Genomic DNA, 26,597 nt, shown 5'->3' on the forward strand with positions numbered 1-26,597 from the left:
AACCAGTTAGGCAAGCTGTTGTTATAAGCTAAAATATTTGAAAGGTGTGCTTGGGCTGAAAATGAGTAGAGCACGGGGTGTCTGGTTAAAGGTTACTTATGCTGTAACTTTGATAAAGTGACAAGGAAAAGTCTTCCTGCTGATAAGAGTTTCCTATAAAGAGCTGCTTAAAATTGCATATAAGTATAATTAAATATCTGCACTCACAATAAGGAAGACACATGTGTATTTGTAATGAGAAATAAATAATCACAGTTCATAGTTGTTGCCTGAACATTCAAGAGATAACGTACAGTATAAAGGGTTCAACCTTTTGATCTGTTGACCACTTACAACACTTAGGTGTTTACAGCTGGCTTTACACTATTTTCATTGCTATCTTTTGGGTCTGTCAGAACAATAGACATATTGAATAATAATTATTGTAACTTTTGAAATGCCCTTTGTAAAAAGGAGATGTTAGTTAAATATAAGTATGCTCTTGGTATTTTATACACAAAAGAATAGAAGCAGAGATCTCTAACAGATATTTATATACCAGGGTTCAGTACAGTTCAGTTCAGTTTAGTCGCTCAGTCGTGTCCGACTCTTTGCAACCCCATGAATCACAGCACGCCAGGCCTCCCTGTCCATCACCAACTCCCAGTGTTCAATCAAACTCATGTCCATAGAGTCGGTGATGCCATCCAGCCATCTCATTCTCTGTCATCCCCTTCTCCTCCCGCCCCCAACCTTTCCCAGCATCAGAGTCTTTTCCAGTGAGTCAGCTCGTCATATGAGGTGGCCAAAGTATTGGAGTTAATAGCAGCATTATTCACAACAGCCAATGGGTGAAAACAACCCAAATTTCTTTCACATGTTCAGAAAGATTGTTGTTATTATCTCTCCAAATATTTTCTCAGGTTTTTACTCTCTTTATCTTCTTCTGAGACTATTATAATGCAAATGTTGGTGCATTTAATGTTGTGCCAGATGTTCCTTGGATTGTCTTCGTTTCTTTTCAGTCTTTTTTCTTTATTTCATGGCACTGATTTCCACTATTCTATCTTCCAGGTTTTTTATCTATTCTTCTGCCTCAATTATTCTGATATTGCTTCCTTCTAAGATATTTGCCATTTCAGTTATTGTTCATCTCTGTTTGTTTGTTCTTTAGTTCTTGTATGTCTTTATTAAATATTTCTTGCAGCTTCTCAAATCTTGCCTCCATTCTTTTTCTGAGACCTTGGATCACATTCACTACCATTACTACGATTCATTTTTTCAGTAAGTTGCCTATTTCCATTGCACTTAGTGGCAAAATGGCTGTCTGAGGAGGAATTACAAATAGCTGTGAAAAGCAAAGGAGAAAAGGAAAGATATACCAGTTTGAATACAGAGTTCGAAAACATAGCAAGGAAAGATAACAAAGCCTTCCTCAGTGAACAATGCTAAGAAATAGAGGAATAAAATGGAATGGGAAAGAGTAGTTATCTCTTCAAGAAAATTAGAGATACCAAGGGAACATTTCATGCAAAGATGGGCTCAATCAATAAAGGACAGAAATTTTATGGACCAAAGAGATGCAGACAATATTAAGAATAGATAGCAAGAATACACAGAAGAACTGTACAAAAAATATCTTAATGACTCAGATAATCACGATGGTGTGATCACTCACACTCACCTAGAGCCAGATACCCAGGAATATGAAGTCAAATGGGCCTTAGGAAGCACCACTATGAAAAAAGCTAGCGGAGGTGATGGAATTCCAGTTGAGCTATTTCAAATCCTGAAAGATGATGCTGTGAAAGTGCTGCACTCAATATATAAGCAAATTTGGAAAACTCAGCAGTGGTCACCAGACTGGTAAAGGTCCATTTTCATTCCAAACCCAAAGGAAGGCAATGCCAAAGAATGCTCAAGCTACCGCACAATTGCACTCATCTCACACATTAGCAAAGTAATGCTAAAAATTCTCCAAGCCAGACTTCAGCAATAGGTGAACCAGGAACTTCTAGATATTCAAGCTGATTTTAGAAAAAGTAGAGGAACCAGAGATCAACTCCCGCTGGATCATGGAGAAAGCAAGAGAGTTCCAGAAAAACATCTATTTCTGCTTTATTGACATTGCCAAAGCCTTTGACTGTGTGGATCACAAGAAACTGTGGAAAATTCTGAAAGAGATGGGAATACCAGACCACCTGAGCTGACTCTTGAGAAACATGTATGAAGGTCAGGAAGCAACAGTTAGAACTGGACATGGAACAACAGACTGGTTCCAAATAGGAAAAGGAGTATGTCAAGGCTGTATATTCTCACCCTGCTTATTTAACTTCTATGTAGAGTACATCATGAGAAACACTGGGCTGGAGGAAGCACAAGCTGGAATCAAGATTACTGGGAGAAATATCAATAACCTCAGATATGCAGATGACACCACCCTTATGGCAGAAAGTGAAGGGGAACTAAAGAGCCTCTTGATGAAACTGAAAGAGGAGAGTGAAAAAGTTGGCTTAAAGCTCAACATTGAGAAAACTAAGATCATGGCATCTGGTCCCATCACTTCATGGGAAATAGATGGGTAAACAGTGGAAATAGTGGCTGACTTTATTTTTGCGGGGGCTCCAAAATCACTGCAGAAGGTGACTGCAGCCATGAAATTAAAAGATGCTTACTCCTTGGAAGGAAAGTTATGACCAACCTAGACAGTATATTAAAAAGCAGAGACATTACTTTGTCAACAAAGATCCATATAGGCAAGGCTATGGTTTTCCCTGTAGTCATGTATGGATGTGACAGTTGAACTCCAAAGAAAGCTGAGCACCGAAGAATTGATGCTTTTGAACTGTGGTGTTGCAGAAGACCTTTGAGAGCCCCTTGGACTGCAAGGAGATCCAACCAGTCCATCTTAAAGGAGATCAGTCCTGGGTGCTTCTTGGAAGGACTGATGTTGAAGCTGAAACTGCAATACTTTGGCCACCTGATGAGAAGTGCTGACTCATTTGAAAACACCTTTATGCTGGGAAAGATTGAGGGCAGAAGGAGAAGGGGATGACAGAGGATGAGATGGTTGGATAGCATCACTGACTCAATGGACATGGGTTTGGTTGACCTCGGGAGTTGGTGATGAACAGGGAAGCCTGTTCATGGGGTCACATAGGGTCAGACATGAACTTAACTAGCTGTTATTCTGGGGTTTTATCTTGTCCCTTTATCCTGGCCATATGCCCTCATATTTTCTAACTTTCTGTGAGTTTGGTTTCAGTTCCACAGGCTGCAAACTGTAGTTCTTATTTCTGCTGTCTGCCTTTGGGTGGATGAGGCTGTCTTAAGTGGCTTATGTAGGCTTCCTGATGGGAGGGAGTGGTTCTTACATACTGATGGGTGAGTTGGGTCTTATCACTCTGGTGGGCAGGGTTGTCCTCTGGACTTCTATGAGAAGCTTGTCTGATGTTGGGCGGATCTGTATTCCCATCCTATTGGTTGCTTCCTTGAGGTATCCAGCAAAGGAGCCTATAGGTGGATAGTGGGTCTAATGATGGCTTCCAGAAAGGCTCATACCAATGAGTGGTCTCCAGATTTGTCACTGATGTCGTCTTTGTCCCTACCATGAGTCGAAGACATACCACGCTTCTGCAGTCTCCAATACTAGAAAGTAGGCCTGGCCCCGTCTCTTGGGATGTCATTGTTTCTTTTTCTCCCCAAATCCTAATATATACACAACTGTGTGTGTATCCTCCAAGAGTATAGTTTCTGCTACCTTCATCATTGTGGGATTTCTATGATTCAACACTGCTTGGCTTCAAAGCCAGATCCTCTAGGGGCTCCTAGTCGTGTGCTGGATATCCAGCCTGGTGAGCCTGACAGAGTGCTCAAGACTTTCACTCCTGTGGCAGAAACTCCATAGCAAAATTGCTTTCCAATTTGTGGGTTACCCACCAGATGGGTATATAATTTGATTTAATCATGACTGTGCTTCTCCTACAATCTTATTTCTGCTGCTTCTTTGCCTTTGGATGTAGGGTATATATTTTGGTAGGTTACAGCATTTTTTTTTTTTTTTTTTTGATATATGGTTGTTTACCTGCTGGCTGTGATTTTAGTGTTTACATGAGAAAGGGTGAACTCACATCCTCTGTTCCACAATCTTGACCTAATCTCTGTTCTGTGCAATAAATTATGACTCATCGATAGAGAACTAAAATGCTTATAGGTAAAAGTCTCTATAACCCTTCCAGCTGAATGCAAGGAACAACTCATTTTTTTCTGCTTATCTGAATGAAGTAAAATAAGTCACTAGATTCGCAGTATCTTCAAAAATCCAGGAACAAAATGTATATGTTCCAATATGTTTTCAATAAATAGCTGACATAGGGCCTAAAAATATGTAATAATTCATAGTAATTCCATATAGTTCCTTTCAGTTCAGTCGCTCAGTCGTGTCCGACTCTCCGCGACCCCATGAATCACAGCACGCCAGGCCTCCCTATCCATCACCAACTCCCGGAGTTCACTCAAACTCATGTCCACAGAGTCGGTGATGCCATCCAGCCATCTTATTCTCGGTCGTCCCCTTCTCCTCCCGCCCCCAACTTTTCCTAGCATCAGAGTCTTTTCCAGTGAGTCAACTCGTCGCCAAAGTATTGCAGTTTCAGCTTTAGCATCAGTTCTTTTAATGAACACCCAGGATTGATCTCCTTTAGAATGGACTGGTTGGATCTCCTTGTATTCCAAGGGACTCTCAAGAGTCTTCTCCAGCACCACAATTCAAAAACATCAATTCTTTGGTGATCAGCTTTCTTCACAGTCCAACTCTCACATCCATACATGACCACGGAAAAAACCATAGCCTTGACTAGACAGACCTTTGTTGACAAAGTAATTTCTCTCCTTTTTAATATATTATCAAGGTTGGTTATAAATTTCCTTCCAAGGAGCAATCGTCTTTTAATTTCCTGGCTGCAATCAGCATCTGCAGTAATTTTGGAGCCCCCAAAAATAAAGTCTGACACTGTTTCCACTGTTTTTCCATCTATTTCCCATGAAGTGTTTGGACCAGATACCATGATCTTTGTTATAAGCCACAACTATTCTCAAACTTGAAATGAAGTGATAGTATTTGTGACCTAGAGAAGAAAGAATGGTGGTTTTGCAATAAGTATTTCAACACGATCCACCAGAAGAGCAAAGAAGATATAAAATGTATGTGTTTTAAAGCATTAGAGAAATACCAAATGCTCAGTGTTTTGTGGAACCAATATTTGGAAAGCCAGGAACTAAACCCTGAATTTTGGTGTTCTTTTCACTAAACCTGCGGGTCAATTCTAAAAACCACACAGGAAAGACTGAAAAGACTTAGTGGAAGTTCCTAAAAATGCTTTTCTCTTGGGACAATAAATGGGATTCAAATCCTACCAAAAAGAAGAGAACTTTGGAAACAACCAGGCTTTCATTTGAGATTACAAAAAGCTTTCTACTCTTTATAGCCATAAAACAAAGTCAGATTTAAGAGATGGTTCCAAAAATGTGTTGCTGCTGTTTGTGTCAGAGTATTCTACCTGAGTTTTCCTCCAGGAGTTTTACCGTATCCACTCTTACATTTAGGTCTTTAATCCATTTAGAGTTTATTTTTGTATATGGTGTAAGAGATGCTGCTTAAGAGATGCTCATGGTGTATTCTCACCTCGTGGAGATAGCCTTGCACAATTTAGTAAACACGGCCACACTAGTACCAAGCTTGCACATTGCTGTGTGGTCAAATTATGAAAGAAATAGCTCCAGTTGACCACTGAGTCTGAGAAGATGACATTTGTGAGGAGAAACCATGAGTTGGAGTATCTTATTCAGAGAAGCTCTGATTTATCAACAGTGTTGTAGTAAGTAGGATGACTTGGTATTTTCCATGGGTAAAAAGAATCATTATAGGTATCCCCTCGTTTTTGAAAATTCACCTTACACTCTTTGCTTTTGTGAAGACCAATGTTAGTATTTGTTTTCATTAACAGAAAAGAAATGTGAAGACTTTTGCTTTAAAAAAAAATTCCATTACCACACTAATGTTGGACATTTTTTATTTATTTATTATTTTTATTTTTTTATTGGAAGCTAATTACTTCCCTGGTGGCTCAGAGGTTAAAGCGTCTGCCTCCAGTGTGGGAGACCTGGGTTCGATCCCTGGGTCGGGAAGATCCCCTGGAGAAGGAAACGGTAACCCACTCCAGTATTCTTGCCTGGAGAATCCCATGGACCGAGAAGCCTGGTAGGCTACAGTCCACGGGGTCGCAAAGAGTCGGACACGACTGAGCGACGGAACGGAACGGAATTACTTTACAATATTATGTTGGTTGGTTTTGCCATACATTGACGTGAATCCGCCCCGGGTGTACATGTGTTCCCCTTCTTGAACCCCCCTCCCACCTCCCTCCTCCCTTTATCCTCCCTTTGGGTCATCCCCGTGCACCAGCCCCAAGCATCCTGTATCATGCGTCGAATCTGGACTGGTGATTCGTTTCACATATGATAATATACATGTTTCAATGCCATTCTCCCAAATCATCCCACCCTCACCCTCTCCCACAGAGTCCCAAAGATTGTTTTATACACCTGTGTCTCTTTTGCTGTCTCCTATACAGGGTTATCGTTACCATCTTTCTAAATTCCATATATATATGTTAATATACTGTATTGGTGTTTTTCTTTCTGGCTTACTTCAGTCTGTATAATAGGCTCCAGTTTCATCCACCTCATTAGAACTGATTCAAATGTCTTATTTTTAATGGCTGAAAAATACTCCATTGTGTATATGTACCAAAGCTTTCTTATCCATTGATCTGCAGATGGGCATCTAGGTTGCTTTCATGTCCTGGTTATTATAAACAGTGCTGCGATGAACATTGGAGTACATGTGTCTCTTTCAATTCTTGTTTCCTCGGTGTGTATGCCCAGGAGTGCGATTGCTGGATCATATATCTACCTAAAGAAACAAAAGACCTGTATATAGAAAACTATAAAACACTGGTGAAAGTAATCAAAGAGGACAATAATAGATGGAAAAACATACCGTGTTCGTGGATTGTAAGAATAAATATTGTGGAAATTAGTATACTACCCAAAGTAATTTATACATTCAATGCAATCCCTATCCAGCAAGCAACGATATTTTTCACAGAGCTAGAACAAATAATCTCACAATTTGTATGGAAATACAAAAAACCTCGAATAGCCAAAGCAATCTTGAGGAAGAAGAATGGAACTGGAGGAATCAACCTGCCGGACTTCAGGCTCTACTACAAAGCCACAGTCATCAAGACAGTATGGTACTGGCATAAAGAAAGAACTATAGATTAATGGAACAAAATAGAAAGCCCAGAGATAAATCCACACACCTATGGACACTTTATCTTTGACAAAGGAGGCAAGAATATAAAATGGAGAAAAGACAGTGTCTTTAACAAGTGGTACTGGGAAAACTGGTCAGCCACTTGTAAAAGAATGAAACTAGAACACTTCCTAACACCATCCACAAAAATAAACTCAAAATGGATTAAAGATCTAAATGTAAGACATTTTTAAAATTGAAGTAAATTGAACTTTCAAAAAGAAGAATCTTGTAGTGCTGAAATGTATTCCAACAATTGAGACAAGGCTATAGAATATTGACACCATTTTCTTGAAGGATAAAGTGAATCAAGACAGTAGATGATTTTCTACACCTACACATACCACAGACAACTCTGTTTACTTGAAAGAAAGTAAAACTGAGTTTTAAGACTTGAATGGCAAGTTTCTAGCTGAAAATTTTTAAAGAGAGCTGCATTTCAGTAATAGTTCCTGACACACTAATGGAGGAAACATGTATCGGGCAAGGCAAGTAAATTAGTAATGCACTTTGGCTTTAATTTGCTTCTTTGTAAAAGCAGTATTGCCTCTTGGTGAGCTAAAAACAAACAAACAATAAACACCTGCCAATGCTGGAGACGTGGGATCAATTCATGGGTCAGGAAGATCACCTGGAGAAAGAAATGGCAACCCACTCCAGTATTCTTGCCTAAAAATCCCATGACAGATGATTTGCAAAGAGCCCGACACAACTTAGGGACTAAACAATGACAATAAAATCTGTATAACGGTTAGTGAAGTTAGCAGTTTAGTAAATGGATAAATCAACTGAAGTGAATATGCTGCAGATAATGAAGTGCTAATTTAATGTAAATTTATGTAACAGTTTCAGAGACCTGGGTTAAAAAACAAAAACACACAAATAAACTTTTTACACAGGTTTTCAGTACACAAGGATATTTCAAGTAGGCAAATTCCTTATTTTCAAAGTTCTAACAGAGCAATAACTTTGAAACATAATCATATGATTTTGTTGAGACATAATAAAAGATGTTAACCCTTGTATCAAATGACTCTCAATTCTTGCTATGGAAGATTTTTCATATATTAAAAAAAAGTAGATAATCCATAAGGATATCTAGAAAATGGAGGAAATGAAAATAATTTCAAGATCTCTGACTTATTCCTTGTGCCAAGAAAACATTCAGATTGTGAATTATTCTTTCCTGTCTAAGCAGTTGACTCTTTTGCTTTTATGATTATTCATAGTACCAAAAAACAAAATTAGCTCTGATTCTTTCGCTTAACTACCCTTTTCCAGCATATCTGGCAAAGAACTTCTATTCCTAATTTACTTCAAACAAAAGTAGGCAAAGGTCTTAGATCAATGTCTTAAAGAAAAGCCAATTTCATCCAAAAGACATATATGAGAATTTAGTGAAACAGATGTAGGACAGTGAAGAAAAACATACTCTACAATCATCAAACCGAGAATTTACAGTTGTTTCCATTGCCCAATCTGAAGTTATAAACATGAATATTGAAGTTTTCGAATAGTACATTAAAAGTTAACAAAATGCCTAAATTGTGCCTCTCTAGTTCTTGCCTGGAGAATCCTAGGGAAGGGGGAGCCTGGTGGGCTTCCGTCTATGGGGTCACACAGAGTCGGACACGACTGAAGTGACTTAGCAGCAGTAGCAGGGTTAAATAATCAACATATAGTTTCTGGGCCTTTTTCTCTGTCAATAATCAGCAAAATTTCTTATTTTCTATAATAACTCACAACTGGTACAACCCTCCCTATGAATACAAGTCATTTCTTTCTTGGCTTCATATACAACCTAAGTTACTCTCCTCTTTAACAAATTTCTCATGGCATTTTTTACCTCTGTGCTTCTCACTGTGTAAATGATAGGATTCAGCATGGGAGTGAGGATTGCAAAGAAAACAGCCGCCCACTTGTCCATAGGATAGGTGGCCACAGGACGCGTGTGGGTGAAAATACAAGGGACGAAAAAGAGCTCCACTACTGTGAAGTGGGAGCCACAGGTAGAGAGGGCCTTGCACCGTCCTTCAGAGCCGTGGGATTTCAGGGAGCTCAGGATGACTATGCAGGAGATAAGGAACAGGAAAAAAATGAGCAAGCACGTGGCCCCTATGTTAGCCGCCACCACGATTCCAAGCCTGTAGGTGTCGCTGCAGGCAAGTTCCAACACTGAGAAGAAATCACACATGAAGTGGTCAATGACACTGGGACCACAGAAGGTCAAGCTGACGATAATGAGAATCTGCACGGCAGTATGCAGGGTTCCCCCAGCCCAGGCCACCACCAGGAGCTGGCAGAGCCCCTGTTGCGTGATGGGCGTGTGGTGCAGAGGCTTGCAGATGGCCACGTGGCGGTCACAGGCCATGGCAGTGAGGACAAAGGTCTCTGATGCTCCCAGGAAGTGCTCCACAAAGACCTGAGTCAGGCAGCCACCCTAGGAGATGGCTCTCGTCCAGTGCAGCAGGTCAGTGATCATTCTGGGGGTGGTGACAGAGGTGAAGAAGGCATCTATGAAGGACAAGTGACTGAGAAAGGAGTACATGGGAGCAGAAAGTGTGGGGCTGAGGGAGATGGTGAGGACGATGAGCAGGTTGGCGAGCACAATGAATAGGAACATGGGCAAAAGGACAACAAAGAGTATTTTCTGCAGTTGTGGATTCTGTGTGAGTCCCAAGAAAAGAAATTTAGTCACATTATTGGGATGTGTGAGGCTATCCATTTAGGAACTGATATCTTCCTTGGTCCTGAATTACCTACAAAGGAGGAAAGAATGATATTTAATTATGAAAGCATTTAGCCTGAATTTCTTAGAAAAAAAAAAAATAGTTCAGCCACTGTAACTATGGAGGATGTCCTTGGTACTTTGCTCCAGTACTTCTTTCAAGTCTTTCTTATTTTCTTCATTAGTTTTTCTACCACTTCAGAAATCCAGCACATGTCACCTGTAAAATATCCTGAACTATCTACATGAGATCTGGATTTCCATTCTGGTTCCAACTCCACGTGACTGCAAATTCATCTTGACATCCCGTGCTTTTAAGACTTCCTTTGTGTCTGTAAGGTTACAAATTATAATTCATAGATATATCTCATAAGTTTAGAATTATCTTCAAGAGGGAAGAATGATTCCCTTTTCCCTTGACAATTTCCATTTGAACCTTCAGCTCTACATGTGTAAAGAAAGACAATGACAATGAGTACATATAATAAATAGGGAGGTTAGGGAAATATGCATAAATCAGAGGTGACACACTGTACCTGGTACTGAGCAGAATACATAAGCTATTCAGCTGTATTTCCTCACTTACCGTAGTGCCTGGCATGGTGTCTGCAGTGTCTAAGACCTACTAGGTGACGAGTAGATGCTTGATGAATTGCCATTCTCCATGGGTAAGTACATGCTTCATATCCGGACCATATATCTAGGAGAAATTCAAGTGTTCTTTTTTCTCCTACTCTGTTTATTACTACACTCTACTATATGAGAAACAAACATTTGAAAGGAAGCTGAATTCCAGATTAACAGTTTCTGACACAATTTATGGGGTAAGAGTGAAAATATTTAATTGCCTCTAGAAAAAAATATGTTATTGGGTTCAAGATAATTATACTATATTAACGGACAATTTTGTTCTTCAAAATTCTGCTTCATGTACAATATGATCACATGGACCAATCTGATCACATGGACCACAGCCGAATGTGGTCCACTGGAGAAGGGAATGGCAAACCACTTCAGTATATTTGCCTTGAGAACCCCATGAACAGTAACAAAGGGCAAAATGATAGGATACTGAATGAGGAATTCCCCAGGTCAGTAGGTGCCCAGTATGCTACTGGAGCTCAGTGGAGAAATAACTATAGAAGGAATAAAGGGATGGAGCAAAAGCAAAACCAATACCCAGTTGTGGATGTGACCAGTGATAGAAGCAAGGTCCGGTGCTGTAAAGAGCAGTATTGCATAGGAACCTGGAATGTTAGGTCCATGAATCAAGGCAAATTGGAAGTGGTCAAACAGGAGATGGCAAGAGTGAACGTTGACATTCTAGGAATCAGTGAATTAAAATGGACTGGAATGGGTGAATTTAACTCAGACGACCATTATATCTACTACTGTGGGCAGGAATCCCTTAGAAGAAATGGAGTAGCCATCATGGTCAACAAAAGAGTCCGAAATGCAGTACTTGGATGCAATCTTAAAAATGACAGGATGATTTCTGTTCGTTTCCAAGGAAAACCATTCAATATTACAGTAATCCAAGCCTATGCCCCAACGAGTAATGCTGAAGAAGCCGAAGTTAATCGGTTCTATGAAGACCTACAAGACCTTTTAGAACTAACACCCAAAAAAGATGTCCTTTTCATTATAGGGGACTGGAATGCAAAAGTAGGAAGTCAAGAAACACCTGGAGTAACTGGCAAATTTGGCCTTGGAGCACGGAATGAAGCAGGGCAAAGGCTAATAGAGTTTTGTCAAGAGAATGCACTGGTCATAGCAAACACCCTCTTCCAACAGCACAAGAGAAGACTCTACACATGGACATCACTAGATGGTCAACACCGAAATCAGATTGATTATATTCTTTGCAACCAAAGATGGAGAAGCTGTATACAGTTAGCAAAAACAAGACCAGGAGCTGACTGTGGCTCAGATCATGAACTCCTTATTGCGAAGTTCAGACTTAAATTGAAGAAAGTAGGGAAAACCACTAGACCATTCAGATATGACCTCAATCAAATCCCTTATGATTATACAGTGGAAGTGAGAAATAGATTTAAGGGACTAGATCTGATTGATAGAGTGCCTGATGAACTCTGGACGGAGGTTCGTGACATTGTACAGGAGACAGGGACCAAGACCATCCCCATGGAAAAGAAATGCAAAAGAGCGAAATGGCTGTCTGAGGAGGCCTTACAAATAGCTGTGAAAAGAAGAGAGGCGAAAAGCAAAGGAGAAAAGGAAAGATATAAGCATCTGAATGCAGAGTTCCAAAGAATAGCAAGGAGAGATAAGAAAGACTTCCTCAGTGATCAATGCAAAGAAATAGAGGAAAACAACAGAATAGGAAAAACAAGAGACCTCTTCAAGAAAATTAGAGATTCCAAGGGAACATTTCATGCAAAGATGGGCTCGATAAAGGACAGAAATGGTATGGACCTAACAGAAGCAGAAGATATTAAGAAGAGGTGGCAGGAATACACAGAAGAACTGTACAAAAAAGATCTTCACGACCAAGATAGTCACGATAACGTGATCACTGACCTAGAGCCAGACATCTTGGAATGTGAAGTCAAGTGGGCCTTAGAAAGCATCACTACGAACAAAGCTAGTGGAGGTGATGGAATTCCAGTTGAGCTATTTCAAGTCTTGAAAGATGATGCTGTGAAAGTGCTGCACTCAATATGCCAGCAGATTTGGAAAACTCAGCAGTGGCCACAGGACTGGAAGAGGTCAGTCTTCATTCCAATCCCAAAGAAAGGCAATGCCAAAGAATGCTCAAACTACCGCACAATTGCACTCATCTCACACGCTAGTAAAGTCATGCTCAAAATTCTCCAAGCCAGGCTTCAGCAGTATGTAAACCGTGAACTCCCAGATGTTCAAGCAGGTTTTAGAAAAGGCAGAGGCACCAGAGATCAAATTGCCAACATCCGCTGGATCATGGAGAAAGCAAGAGAGTTTCAGAAAAACATCTATTTCTGCTTTATTGACTATGCCAAAGCCTTTGACTGTGTGGATCACAATAAACTGTGGAACATTCTGAAAGAGATGGGAATCCCAGACCACCTGACCTGCCTCTTGAGAAACCTGTATGCAGGTCAGGAAGCAACTGTTAGAACTGAACATGGAACAACAGACTGGTTCCAAATAGGAAAAGGTGTACGTCAAGGTTGTATATTGTCACCTTGCTTATTTAACTTATATGCAGAGTACATCATGAGGAACGCTGGGCTGGAAGAAGCACAAGCTGGAATCAAGATTGCCGGGAGAAATATCAATAACCTCAGATATGCAGATGACACTACCCTTATGGCAGAAAGTGAAGAGGAACTCAAAAGCCTCTTGATGAAAGTGAAAGAGGAGAGTGAAAAGGTTGGCTTGAAGCTCAACATTCAGAAAACGAAGATCATGGCATCTGGTCCCATCACTTCATGGGAAATAGATGGAAAAACAGTGGAAACAGTGTCAGACTTTGTTTTTTTGGGCTCCAAAATCACTGCAGATGCTGATTGCAGCCATGAAATTAAAAGACGCTTGCTCCTTGGAAGGAAAGTGGTGACCAACCTTGATAGTATATTAAAAAGCAGAGACATTACTTTGCCAACCAAGGTCCGTCTAATCAAGGCTATGGTTTTTCCCGTGGTCATGTATGGATGTGAGAGTTGGACTGTGGAGAAGGCTGACCGCCGAAGAATCGATGCTTTTGAACTATGGTGTTGGAGAAGACTCTTAAGAGTCCCTTATACTGCAAGGAGATCCAACCAGTCCATTTTAGAGGAGATCAATCCTGGATGTTCATTGGAAGGACTGATGCTAAAGCTGAAACTGCAATACTTTGGCCACCTCATGCGACGAGCTGACTCACTGGAAAAGACTCTGATGCTGGGAAAGGTTGGGGGCGGGAGGAGAAGGGGACGACGGAGAATGAGATGGCTGGATGGCATCACCGACTCTGTGGACATGAGTTTGAGTGTACTCCGGGAGTTGGTGATGGACAGGGAGGCCTGGCGTGCTGTGATTCATGGGGTCGCGGAGAGTCGGACACGACTGAGCGACTGAACTGAACTGAACTGAACTGAACGGACAATTTTGTTCTTCAAAATTCTGCTTCATGTACAATATAACATACTAATACTCAGTAAATTTACAGCTTCAGAGACCTGGGTTAAAAAAAAAATAGCAAAAGCAAACTTTTTTACACAGGTTTTCAGGATATTTCAAGTAGATGAATTCCTTATTTTCAAAGTTCTAAATATAAAACTTTGCTATGGAAAATAGAAACAAATAGTCTTCTAGTTAAGATAGAGAGATAATGCACTATGTATTCATACATATGTACACAAAATAATACAGACACAGGTAAAATGTGTTGGTGGTGGTGGTTTAGTCGCTAAGTTGTGTCCAACTCTTGTGACCCCATGGACTGTAGCCTGCCAGGTTCCTCTGTCCATGGGATGCTCCAGGCAAGAATACTGGAGTGGGTTGCCATTTCCTTCACCAGGGGGTCTTCCCGACCCAAAAATCAAACCTGGATCTCCTGCATTGCAGGCAGGTTCTTTACTAACCGAGCTACAATGGAAGTCCCCCCAAACAGGTGTGATTATTGAAAGTGTAAGTTGTTCAGACAAGCCCAACTCTTTTCTACTGCATGGACTGTAGTTCACCAGGCTCCTCTCTGCATGGGAGTCTCAGACAAGAATACTGTAATGGGTTGCCATGCCCTCCTTCAGGGGATCTTCCTGATAGAGCCCAGAGATAGAGCCCAGGTCTCCTGCATTGCAGGCAGATTCTTTATCATCTGAGCCACCATAAGATAAATACCTGTTACATGTTCACTCATTCAACAAAAATTTATTAGACATTTACTATGTATATGGACTTCCCTGGTAGTTCAGACGGTAAAGCGTCTGCCTACAATAAGGAAGACCCGGGTTCAATTCCTGGATTGGGAAGATCCCCTGGAGAAGGAAATGGCAACACACTCCAGTACTCTTGATTGGGAAATCCCATGGATGGAGGAGCATGGTAGGCTACAGTCCATGGGGTCGCAGAGTCAGACACGATTGAGCGACTTTCTTTTCTTTTTTTCTTTTTTTTTTTATTATGTATATGAATGTATATCTGTTCACACAAACTTATGAAGAGTCTTATAGTAAAATGCTCTTAATAATTGAAATTTTATTACCAAAACAGCATTAGCTTATCCTTCTATGATAGGAATTATCTTGCCACTCCTTAATGTTTCTGCTACATTCATTCTCTTGCCTTCTTCTGCCATCTTCCCATACCATTCATCTTCCAGTTCCAGGATACTATGTTACTAATAGAATGAGAAATTTGAGGGACATCAATTTGCCAAAGAAAAGAGAAGGGAAATCATAATACAGTAACCTGCATTCCACAAAGATGTTTTCTTCTCTCAAAGATAATGCAATAAAGAGCTTTATTTTTTTTTTAATTATTCTAAATGAACACATAATTGTCAATCAACTCTACTCCAATAGAAATAATTATAAAATGAATGCTTCTCATAATATATTAAAAATAAAATTATATATTATATGAGGAAAAAAAATGCATCCGTTTCATTGCATTTCCTTATTCTGAGGGGGTATCCCCAATATATCAGAAAAGGGTTTAGTGTGCATAAAGTAAGAATTCAGTTTTTCTTTGACTCCAGACTGCTCTTTCTATGATTAAACCATAATGAAAAATACTTTTAACGGAGAAAAATCATTTACAAATATGCCCAACACAGTAATTAAACATCTGTGGAAAATTTGGAAACAATATGAAATGTTTAACATTGGAAAAATGGACATTTGAAATATAATGTGTCTCTTTGAATAATGTCTAGATTTAAAGATGTTTTTAATTATTTTGCAATATCATTTAAACATTCTTAAGCTGTAGTATAGAGTGAGGATAATTTTGGATGCAACTTTGTGCATTTAGATATTTGAAACGTGAGCTTATTATGGAGTCTGAATATTTAGCATTATGTAAATAAAATATTTTGGTGAGTATCCATTTGGTATTTAAATTTTTATTATAATAATATATTTCTCTACTGTTTCTGCAACTCATAATTTGAAAATACGGTCTTGAAACCGATATACATTAAGTGATAATTATGAATGCTCTTATAATATTAGCACTTCACACCAGGTGAAGTTCACAGTAATTCTTCGAAGTAGTTGTTTCTAATGCCAATTCTGGAATTAGATTAATGTGACTGTAAAAGTGCTGCACTCAATATGCCAGCAAATTTGGAAAACTCAGCAGTGGCCACAGTACTGGAAAAGGTCAGTCTTCATTCCAATCCCAAAGAAAGGCAATGCCAAAGATTGCTCAAACTACCGCACAGTTGCACTCATCTCACATGCTAGTAAAGTCATGCTCAAAATTCTCCAACCCAGACTTCACCAATACGTGAACCATGAATTTCCAGATGTTCAACCTGGTTTTAGAAAAGGCAGAGGCACCAGAGGATCAAATTGCCAACATCCGCTGGATCATGGAAAAAGCAAGAGAGTTCCCGAAAAACATCTATTTCTGCATTATTGACTATGCCAAAGCCTTTGACTGTGTGGATCACAAGAAACTGTGGAAAATTCTGAAAGAGATAGGAATACCAGACCACCTGACCTGCCTCTTGAGAAACCTGTATGCAAGTCTGGAAGCAACAGTTGCAACTGGACGTGGAACAACAGGCTGGTTCCAAATAGGAAAAGGAGTACATCAATGCTGTATATTGTCACCTTGCTTATTTAACTTATATGCAGAGTACATCATGAGAAACACTGGGCTGGAGGAAGCACAAGCTGGAATCAAGATTACTGGGAGAAATATCAATAACTTCAGATATGCAGATGACACCACCATTATGGCAGAAAGTGAAGAGGAATTACAAAGCCTCTTGATGAAAGTGAAAGAGGAGAGTGAAAAAGTTGGCTTAAAGCTCAACATTGAGAAAACTAAGATCATGGCATCTGGTCCCATCATTTCATGGGAAATAGATGGGGAAACAGTGGAAACAGTGTCAGACTTTATTTTTGGGGGCTCAAAAATCACTGCAGATGCTGATTTCAGCCATGAAATTAAAAGACAGTTACTCCTTGGAAAGAAAGTTATGACCAACCTAGATAGCATATTAAAAAGCAAAGACCTTACTTTTCCAACAAAGGTCCACCTTGTCAAGGCTATGGTTTTTCCAGTGGTCATGTATGAATGTGAGAGTTGGACTGTGAAGAAAACTGATCACCGAAGAATTGATGTTTTTGAACTGTGGTGTTGGAGGAGACTCTTGAGAATCCCTTGGACTGCAAGGAGATTCAATCAGTCCATTCTAAAGGAGATCAGTCCTGGGTGTTCATTGGAAGGACTGATGCTAAAGTTGAAACTCCAATACTTTGGCCACTTCATGCGAAGACTTGACTCACTGGAAAAACCTCAGATGCTGGAAGGGATTGGGGGCGGGAGGAGAAGGGGACAACAGAGAATGAGATGGCTGGATAGCATCACCGACTCTATGGACATGAGTTTGAGTGAACTCCGGGAGTTGGTGATGGACAGGGAGGCCTGGCGTGCTGTGAGTCATGGGGTCGCAAAGAGTCAGACACGACTGAGTGACTTAACTGAACTGATAGTGATGAAAATAATTACATTATATAATTTTGCTTAGAGATGTTAAGTAAATTTATTTCAATTATCTAAATTTAATTGTATAATATACATGTGGAATAGAACAATAGACAATAATATTAACAATTTATAACAAGTAAATATAAGACAGAGCATAAAAATGCCATTTGATCAGGGGAAATAAGCTAAGCCACTAAATTCTGGGTCATGATTTTTTCTTTAATTATTGCTTGTAACTGAATTGCCTTGACGCATTTTGTTGACACCAACTCTAAGGTCCAGTACAATTATGTACTAAATAAAATAAATGCTGATATATAAAATTATTTCATAAAAAAAGGTAATTCAATTCAGAAATACTCCTATATAGTACCACACTCACACACTGTGTTCAAATATGCTTGCATTAAAACAAAGAAGAATAAATTGGACCAAATCTGGCTTGATCTCAGAGAATACGTTTATTATAAGGAGCACATGTAATGAAGGAAAATCATTAAGAAAACTGAAATCTCATGATTAAACCTGGATTGAATGCACACTCCAATATTATACTTCTGAACTGATATTTGTGATAGATGACACAGGTAGTTTAAATGAAGATTTGAAACTACCTAACCCTGGTGGCTCAGAGGTTAAAGCATCTGCCTCCAATGCGGGAGACCCGGGTTTGATCCCTGAGTCGGGAAGATCCCCTGGAGAAGGAAATGGTAACCCACTCCAGTATTCTTGCCTGGAGAATCCCATGGACGGAGAAGCCTGGTAGGCTACCGTCCACGTGGTCGCAAAGAGTCGGACACGCCTGAGCGACTTTACTACTACTACTTACTAAGAAAAATACAAAATGTGGATTTTGCTGAAGTGTAACCATGAAAATCTCTTGAACTCTTTTTTCAACTCTAGAATGAAAGCCAGACATACTGAATGATCATCCAGTCTTTATTTAAATAACTACAGTGCTGGGTAGAAAGATTGTTTCTGAAAACCTATACCAGTCTAGTCTAATTCCCCAGAATGCAGAGTAGCTCAATATGGAAATAGAACAGGGTTGGGTCTAAAACATTAAAAGTTGTTCATGAAAATAGCATGTATATTATCATAAGTGACCAGTCCAGGTTCGATGCATGATACAGGATGCTTGGGGCTGGTGCACGGGGATGATATGGAAGGAGGATATGGGGAAGAGGGAGGTGGGAGGGGGGTTCAAGAAAGAGAACACATGTACACCTGGGGGGGATTCATGTCAATGTATGGCAAAACCAACCAATATATTAATGTAAGGTAATTTGCCTCCAATAAAATAAATTTAAAAAATAAAAAATAAATAAATAAAAGTTGTTCATGAAAATAATTTCTTTAAAAAAAGAGTTCCTAGAACAATGCAAGGAGAAAGTCTGTTTTCAGAATATAAATCCAAGGACAGACCCTGAAGAGTCAACAACACAGATTCCCAAACTGGAAGGATAAACCAGAATGAGAGAAAGTGGAATTATATATGGATCTTATCACAGTTGATCAGAAACTAATTGAGGTGTGATTTGACCTTTGATAGTTTCAGGGACTAATTTCCCAGAAACCAGGTACCTTCCAAAGTGTTCTTATGGCAGTATCTTGTATTTCATTAGGTAGACAAACATCAGAATAGGTAGAGAAACATCAATAGGTACAGAAATAACCTAGACAGCATATTAAAAAGCAGAGACATTACTTTGCCAGTAAAGGTCCATTTAGTCAAAGCTATGGTTTTTCCAGTAGTCATGTATGGATATGATAGTTGAACTATAAAGAAAGCTGAGCGCTAAAGAATTGATGCTTTTGAACTGTGGTGTTGGAGAAGACTCTTGAGAGTCCCTTGGACAGCAAGGAGATCCAACCAGTCCTTCCTAAAGGAAATCAGTCCTAAATATTCATTGGAAGGACTGATGCTGAAGCCGAAACCCCAATGCTTTGGCCACCTGATGTGAAGAGCTGGGAAAGTTTGAAGGCAGGAGGAGAAGGGAATGACAGAATGAGATGGTTGGTTGACATCACTGACTCAATGGAAATGAGTTTGAGTAAACTCTAGGAGTTGATGATGGAAAGGGAGGCCTGGCATGCTGCAGTCCATGGGGTCTCAAGGAGTCGGACATGACTGAGCGACTGAACTGAGAGTGACTGAACTGAGAGCAACATGTTCTCAAAGTAACAACGAATCAAGAGTGGAGTTATTGTTTTAGTCCAATCCAAAGACTTTCACCCCAGAAGGACATCTCTTATGCTGTTCATCAGGAATGGACAGGTTTTGTGAGGTGTACTGTGTTCTCATAAGTCTTTGAGTTTTACTACTAATTGAAGTGCACGTGTGCTAAATTGCTTCAGTTGTGTCTGACTCTTTGCAACCCTATGGACTGTAGCCACCAGGCTCCTCTGTCTGTGGGATTCTCCAGGCAAGAATAATAGAATGGGTTGCTCTGCCCTTCTCCAGGAGATTCCTGATCCAGGGATCAAAACTTTACCTCCTGCATTGCAGGTGAATTCTTAACTGCTGAGCCACCAGGGAAGCCCACAAATTGAACTGGAAGCAAATATAACAATTTTTATGGCAATAAACACATTGACTTGGGCAGAATCAACCAACTTGGAAACACATTGCAATTTACTTAAGTGAACTACTTGTAGAAATAGGGAAAACTTTTTAAGTTATAGAAGATGCTGGCACAGTGTGATATAAAACTCATGTCTCCTGATTCTGAAGCTAGTTGTCTTAATTTCCATCGTGTTTTCCTTACCATAAGATGTTTGCTAAATATTGTTACATCATGATGTCCATTGACTTCTTCAGTAAAACATGAGATCCTCATAGTAGAAGCCTGAATCTTTCTGTCAAAGGGGAGACTATAAACATATCTATGACATATACACACATTTATATTTTGTGTTTTGATAACAGACCTCATTTTGAAGAGTCAAACTTAATTTACATCAAGGTTTTATAAATTAGGTAGATGGTTCAATGGCACCCGACTCCAGTACTCTTACCTGGAAAATCCCATGGACGGAGGAGCCTGGTAGGCTGCAGTCCATGGGATCGCTAAGAGTCAGACACGGCTGAGCGACTTCACTTTCACTTTTCACTTTAATGCATTGGAGAAGGAAATGGTAACCCACTCCAGTGTTCTTGCCTGGAGAATCCCAGGGATGGCAGATCCTAGTGGGCTGACGTCTATGGGGTCACACAGAGTCGGACACGACTGAAGCGACTTAGCAGCAGCAGCAGAAGCAGCAGCAAATGGTTCAGCCAAGAAGTTCCTTCCTTGGTCGGTAGAGTATGATTCCATTTGTTTTTTAATGTGTATGTCCCTTATAAATAATCTTCTAAAGCAGTTTTCAAAGAGAAATCCCAATTCAAGTAACTTCAGTCTTGTACCCCAGGACATACAGTTTATGAGAAGCAGACCTGAAGATACATTTCAAGGCTGTCTGACCTCAAGTTTTGATCTTTTCTTAACCCCACATTACCTCCCATGTAAAAACTCACCAAATAGCTAGCAAGAGTCTTCTTTAGCATCCATCTGTCACATAGGCTTTCAGAAGATTTTTTCTCATCCTAATTTGTAAAGGCATTAGAATATGGATTTGAAATACACTTGGGAATTTAAACAATGTCAACTTCTCCCTCTGAGAATCTCCTCTCTTAGGAAGATTTAGAATACTACAGGTATTTTATTTTGTTGGTTAGTTAATAACACAAAATCAATCCTGCCCGTATCTTTTTTTTTTTAATCTGAATAGAGTTGATTTACAATGCTGTCTAGTTTCAGGTGTACAGTAAAGTGAATTAGTTATACATATATACATTCTCTTTTAGATTTTTTTCCCCATATAGGATATTAGGGAGTATTGAGTAGTATTCCTTGTGTTATACCCTAGGTCCTTATTAGCTGTTCTATTTTATATACAACAGTGTGTATATGTTAATCACAATCGTCCAGTTCATCCCCACTACTTTATCCCTTGGTAACCATAAGTTTGTTTTCTACCTCTGTGACACTGTTTATACTTTGTGGATAAGTTCATTTATACCCCCTTTTAAGATGCCACATATAAGTGATACCAATATGATATTTCTCTTTCTCTGTCTGACTTACTTCTCAGTATGGCAATTTCTAGGCCATCCCTGTTGTTGTAAATAACATTATTTCATTCTTTTATATTTCATTGAATATATTGAATGTATATGTACCACATCTTCTTTATTCATTCCAGTGTTGATGGGCATTCAGGTTGCTAACACATCCTGGCTATTTTAAATAGTGCTGCAATGAACATTGGGGTACATAGATCTTTTTGTTTGATGATTTTCTCAGGGTATATGCCCAGGAGTAGAATTGTTGGTTCCTATGGCAGTCCATCCTAAAGGAGTTCAGTCCTGGGTGTTCATTGGAACGACTGATGCTAAAGCTGAAACTCCAATACTTTGGCCACCTCATGCGAAAAGTTGACTCATTGGAAAATACCCTGATGCTGGAAGGGATTGGGGGCAGTAGGAGAAGGGGATGGCAGAGGATGAGATGGCTGGAGGGCATCACCGACTTGATGGACATGAGTTTGGGTGAACTCCGAGAGTTGGTGATGGGCAGGGAGGCCTGGTGTGCTGTGATTCATGGGGTCACAAAGCGTCAGACACAACCGAGTGACTGAAATGAACTGAACTGAACTGATGGTAGTTCTGTTTTCAGTTTTTTGTTTTCAGGAAACTTCATACTGTTCTTCATAATGGGTGCAGCAATTTACATTCCCATCAACAGCATAAGAGGTTTCTCTTTCTCCACACCCTCAAACATTTATTGTTTGTAGATTTCTTTGATGGGAGCCATTCTGACCCATCTGAAGTGATACTGCATTATAGTTTTGATTTATATTTCTCTAATAAGTGCCTTTTCATGGCTTTTTGACCATCTGGATGTATTCTTGGAGAAATATTTATTCATAGTTTCTACCATTTTTGATTCTTTTTTTTAAATATTGAGCTACATGAACTATTTGTATATTTTGGAGATAATATCTTGTTGGTTGTTTTGTTTGCAAATATTTTGTCCCATTCTGAAAGTTTTCTTTTTATTTTGCTGTGCAAAAGCTTTCAAGTTTAATTAGATCTCATTTGTTTATTTTGGTTATTATTTTCGTTAGTTTAGGAGGTGGGTCAAAAAATATCTTGCAATTTATGCCAAAGAGTGTTCTGCCTATGTTTTTCTCCAAGAGTTTTATACTGTCCAGCCTTAAATATAGACCTTTAACCCCTTTTGAGCTTATTTTTGTGTCTGTTGTTAAGGAGTGTTCTAATAAAGTTTCCCAGCTTTCCCAACACCTTTTATTGAAGAGACTGTCTTCTTTCCATTCTTTATTCTTTATTTTTTTCCTTGCCTCCTTTGTCATAGATTAGGTGACAAAGGTTTGCCTCTGGGCTTTCTTTCCTGTTCTATTGATCTATATTTATGTTTTGTGCCAATATCATAATATTGTGATTACTGTAGCTTTATAGTGTAGTCTGAAGTCAAGGAGCCTGATTCTTCTGTCTCTTTTTTTCTTTCTCAGAATTTCTTTGGCTGTTCCTGTCTCTCATGTTTCCATACATACTGTAGAATCTTTTGTTCTAATTCTGTGAGCAACAATTCAATGATAATTTGATAGGGATCGCATTGCATCTGTAGGTTGTTTTGAGTAGTATAGTCATTTTCAAAGTACTGACTCCTCTAATCTAAGATCATGGTATATATCTCCATCTGTTTGTGTAATCTTTTATTTCTTTCATCAGTATCCTATAGACTTCTGAGCACATGTATTTTACTTCCTTAGGTAGGTTTTTCCTAGGCACTGTTTTCATTTTGTTGCAATGGTAAATGGGATTGTTTCCTTAATATCTCTTTCTGATCTTTTGTTGTTAGTATAAAGGAATGCATGTAATTCATATGTATTAATTTTGTATCCTGCAATTTTACCAAATTCATTGGTGAGCTCCAGTAGCATCTTTAAGGATTTTTATGTATGGTATCATGTCATCTGCAAATAGTGAGAGTTTTGCTTCTTTTTCAGTTTGGACTCCTTGTGTTTAGCTCCTGGCTTCCTCTCTTTTCGAATATTAGAGAACTAACAAGGGGTAAATGTTGTGTAGTGTCAATATTCGAAAAGAGAGGAAGCCAGGAGCTAAACACAACATGTTAGATGCTCTTTTCACTAAAGATATGGATTAATTCTAATAATCACACAAGAAAGACTGAAAAGACTGTGTGCAAGTTCCCACAAATGGGACAATAAATGGGATTCAAGTTCTACAGAGAACAAGAGGAATTTGAAAACAGCCAGGGTTTCATTTGAGACCACAAAGATCTTTTTACTCTTTTATTTTCTTAATCTAAAAGATCAAAAAGTTCAAAAGCATATTCTGTTATTTATGTTAAAGAGTGTTCTACCCGTGTTTTCCACTAGGGATTTATAACGTTTGGTCTTACATTTACATCTTTATATCCATTTAGGGTGCATTTTTGTACATGGTGTAAGGGAATGTGGTTGAAGAGGCACTTTTTGTTTTTTTTCCATTGTGTATTTTTGCCTCCTGAAATAGCCTTGCACAGCTTAGTAAAGACAGTCACCCCAGTGCCATATTGCTATGTGGTCAAATTACAGAAGAAATAGCTCCAATTGACCACTGAGCTTGACAAATTGACATTTGTGAGAAGAAACCATGAGTTGGAGTGCTGTACTTCAGAAACTCTAATTACTAGTGATGTAATAATGTAAGATGACCTATGTCCTGTATCAACAACTTTCCTGAAAGTTTACATTAGCCACTTCACTTTTATAAAGACCAATATTGATACTTGTTTTCACTAATGGGAAAGAACTCTGAAGAGGGGTTTTGCTTTAAAAAAAATTATGTTGACATACTAAAGTTGGGCTTTAATGCAAGAGGACTAGCATACTTGAACTTACAAAAAGAAAAAGCTTGCCATGCTAAAATATATTCCTACATGTGAGACAATGCTACCGCATACTAACACCATCTCCTGGAAAGATAAACTGAATTGTTAAGACTGCAGATAATTTTCTTATCTATACACCTAAACATATCACAAGCAATTAAGGATATTTTAACAAAAGAGCAAATAAAGACTAACTTCAACATTTCTGGTTTATTTTTCACATCAAAGAAATGATTACATTGTGAATTATTCTTTCTTCCTTTTGTGGGTGCCTCTCTTTTGGCTTTTGGTAAATTCATAGTACAAAAACACTGTTTCAGCTATGATTCCTTCACTCAAATCTCCCTTCCCTGTGAGACTGCCTAAGAATTTCAATCTCTTTTGGCTTTATCACAAGCTGGGGAAAAAAAAGAATTTGAGATTGGTGTCCTAAGGTGGTGGGGGGGGAATGTCATGCAAGTAACATATATGAAAATTTAAGTAAATAAAATGTAAGACTCTGGAGAAAAAATACTTTACAATGATCAAACCAGAGGTTTATAGTTATTCTTTCCTTTGCCTAATCGAAAGCTATGAACATGAACATTGAATTCTCTAGAAAGTATATTAAAAGTTATCAAAATGTCTAAAATATGTCAATGCTAAATAATTAGCTAAATAATAATGGTTCTGAGCTTTTCTGTTTATGTCAATGATCTGAAAAATTTCTTACATTCTAACAAAATTTACTATAGCAGCAATACTATCTATGAATGTAAATCATCAATTTCTTGGCATCATGTACATCCTAAGTGACTCTCCTCTTTAGCAAATTCCTCATGGCAACTTTCACCTCTGCATTTCTCACTGCATAAATGATAGGATTTAACATGGGACATAGGATTGGATAGAACACAGTCACCCACTTGTCCACAGGATAGGTGGCCACAGGACGCAGGTGGGTGAATATACAAGGGACAAAAAAGAGCGCCACTACTGCAAAGCGGGCGCCACAGGTAGAGAGGGCCTTGCGCCGTCCTTCAGAGCCGCGGGACTTCAGGGAGCTCAGGATGACAGTGTAGGAGACGAGGAGCAGGAAAAAGATGAGCCAGCACAGGGCCCCACTGTTGGCTGCCACCACCATTCCAAGCCTGTAGGTGTCGCTGCAGGCAAGTTTTAATAATGAGAAGAAATCACACATGAAGTTGTCAATGACACTGGGACCACAGAAGGTCAAGCTGACGATAATGAGAATCTGCACAGCCGCGTGCAGGGTCCCTCTGGTCCAGGCCACCACCAGGAGCTGGCAGAGCCCCTGTTGCATGATGGGCATGTGGTGCAGAGGCTTGCAGATGGCTACGTGGCAATCACAGGCCATGACAGTGAGGACGAAGACCTCTGATGCTCCCAGGGAGTGCTCCACAAAGACCTGAGTCAGGCAGCAGGCATCTATGAAGGACAAGTGAGTGAGAAAGAAGTACATGGGAGCAGAAAGTGTGGGGCTGAGGGAGATGGTGAGGACGATGTACAGGTTGGCGAGCACAGTGAATAGGAACATGAGCAAAAGGACAACAAAGAGTATTTTCTGCAGTTGTGGATTCTGTGTGAGTCCCAAGAGAAGAAATTAAGTCATGCTGTTGGGAGATGTGAGGAGCTCCATTTAAGAAGCAATATGTTCTTGGGTCCTAAATTACCTACAAAGGAATCGGAAATTGTACCTATTAATCATGATAGCATGATAGTCTGAATTTCTTAGAACAAAAACAGAGCAGTCACTGTAACTCTGGAGAATGTCCTTGGCACTTTGACCCAGTACTTGTTTCATGCCTGTCTTATTTTCTCCATGATGCTTTTCATCTCTTCAGAAACCTTGAACTTGTAACCTGTAAATTACCTATACGGCAACACATGATCTGTACTTTACTGTGAA

General features: G+C 39.4%; 2 pseudogenes; both read right to left on the reverse strand.

The window, feature by feature from the left end:
- Window positions 1-9,158: 9,158 nt before the first annotated feature.
- LOC129557455 (olfactory receptor 4C3D-like) lies at window positions 9,159-10,082 on the reverse strand (annotated as a pseudogene).
- A 15,393-nt stretch (window positions 10,083-25,475) lies between these two features.
- Window positions 25,476-26,327, reverse strand: LOC129557458 (olfactory receptor 4C3D-like; annotated as a pseudogene).
- Window positions 26,328-26,597: the final 270 nt, after the last annotated feature.

Source organism: Moschus berezovskii, chromosome 7 (assembly GCF_049115385.1).
Source record: "Moschus berezovskii isolate FMDL1 chromosome 7, NW_MosBer_1.0, whole genome shotgun sequence".
Taxonomy (NCBI): domain Eukaryota; kingdom Metazoa; phylum Chordata; class Mammalia; order Artiodactyla; family Moschidae; genus Moschus; species Moschus berezovskii.